Source organism: Carlito syrichta, unplaced genomic scaffold (genome assembly GCF_000164805.1).
Source record: "Carlito syrichta isolate Samal-C Ts95f unplaced genomic scaffold, Tarsius_syrichta-2.0.1 Scaffold288461, whole genome shotgun sequence".
Lineage (NCBI taxonomy): Eukaryota > Metazoa > Chordata > Mammalia > Primates > Tarsiidae > Carlito > Carlito syrichta.
Genome location: NW_007232557.1, coordinates 18,973 through 21,080, shown reverse-complemented (window position 1 = coordinate 21,080; position 2,108 = coordinate 18,973).

Here is a 2,108-nt window from a genome sequence, read left to right as displayed (position 1 = left end):
ACCTGGAGATGCAAGATAAAAATTTAATGCAGACCTGAACTCAGAAGCTAGAAAGAGAAATCCCCAGCAAGCAAGAAAGAGCAGCCCGAAAGCCAGAGGGGTGAACAGGACGGAAGGCCAGGAAGTAGGCCCATTACACATGTCAAGTGTGACTGACATGCGGAATTAAGTCACAACCACGCAAAGGCTTCTAGCTCGGTGAACAGTGCCTGCCTGCTAACCTGAACAGGAGACAACAATGATGAGCGTATTTTTTAAACTGCGGATATGGGCAGGTTTAATACCTGATTTGCACCACACACTTGGCATTAGAAACCACAGAGCCTTCTCCCCCAATCCCTTCCTGCAAGAATTCTCTCTCTATTTAAGCTATCAAATAAGAGGAAGGGTACCACACAGACATTTTCAGGCTAAAAGGTGTAACTCAAGAAGAAGGAAACAGAACTAAAAAGAAAGAAGTGAAATGTAAGGAGTAAAGTTTTAAAAGAACATAAAAAAGAGGTACAGATAAGGCTGGGCAAGTATTGAACATAAAAAATTACAACAATGACGATGACCAACGTGGATGATTAAAACAAGATGAAACTATGATATCAGGAAACGATAACACAAGATGAGGGAAGTGTGTAGGGTCAAAGCAATCAATCTGGTGAATTATTAAAGAGGCAAATAGAAATATTGATTAGACTTTGTCAAGTCAAATATGGATGTTACAAACGTAAAGGTCACTGAGAAAGAATAAAAATAAAATGCATAATTTCTGGTAAAGGAAACTAAAGAAAACCGATCAATCCAAAAAAAAGGCAGGAAAGGAAGGGAAAAATAAAGGTGTGTCAAAGAGAAAGCAGAATAAATCATAAAAATAACTTTTATGTTTTTATATGTAATGAAGCACAAAAATTGTATTACTTCTGAGGTGCACGTTTGTTCACATGCTAATGTTTCTGAAATCAGAATGCAGATCTCAACTGATGCTATACCAAAATCACTGTTGGCCATGCAGCATTTGCAGGTGGATGTCAGGGACAACGCACATGTGAACATCAAAAGCACCAGCATCAAAACCTGCATAATGGGTGCTAGCATCTCAGAAGAAAAGTTTTAAAACTATAGTAGAGCAGTATTTTAACTCTTAAGAAGCAAACAGTGGTGAGGGGGGAGTGAGAAGGTGATGAATCAAACAGGTCTAACAACATTCCCAAAGCTGGACTCAAAAAGAGGTTTGTTCTATGTAATTTCAAGGCCAGCTTAAGAGCCAATTCCAATGGCTTTTACTTCCTTTGAGAAATGCAGCATCCCCAAGGCTCTGATAGCATGAATGTGGTGGGGCCTGGAAAAAACAGACATTAGAGACCCTGAGTCAAAAACAGATTCAGAAGAGTCAGACTCTGAATGCGACAGTTTTTAGAAATAACTTTATTAATTTAGTTCACATATATGTATGCATAAGATCAACATATGATTTCTAAACTATTTCTAATTAATTATAAAAGATCCCTTTTAATAAGTTTTTTTAAAGCATTATATCACTGTTTAATTGCATTTTTTTCCCTTTCTTTTGGGACCTAAAATGATGCTGCATCTTATAACCAATGGAATTTACAGAAATACAGTATAAGGTAATCATAATAAATGTAAAGAAACTAGACTTCTGAAATAAAATATAGAGACCTATAGGTACTTTGAAAATCTAGATATAAGTTGTTAACAAGAGACACACCTTAAATATAATGACATAGAAAAATTAAAAGTAAAAGAATGCAGCTCAGTCTGTAATCCCAGCACTCTGGGAGGCCGAAGCAAATGGATTGCCTGAGTCCGCGGATTTGAGACCAATCCAGGCAACGTGGCGACACCTCGTCTCTACTATAAATCAACAAAAATTAGCCAGGTGTGGTAGCTCGTGCCTGTAGTTCCAGCTCATTGGAAGGCTAAGGCGGAAGGATCACCAGAGCCCAGCAGGTCAACGCTGAGGTGGCCGTGAGTATGCCACTGCACTCCAGCCTAGGTGACAGAGTGAGACTCCAACTCAAAAAAAAAAGAATGCAGGGGAAATAGCTGAAAAATAATAATAGTAAAACCTCATATATAAACATATAATCATCAAC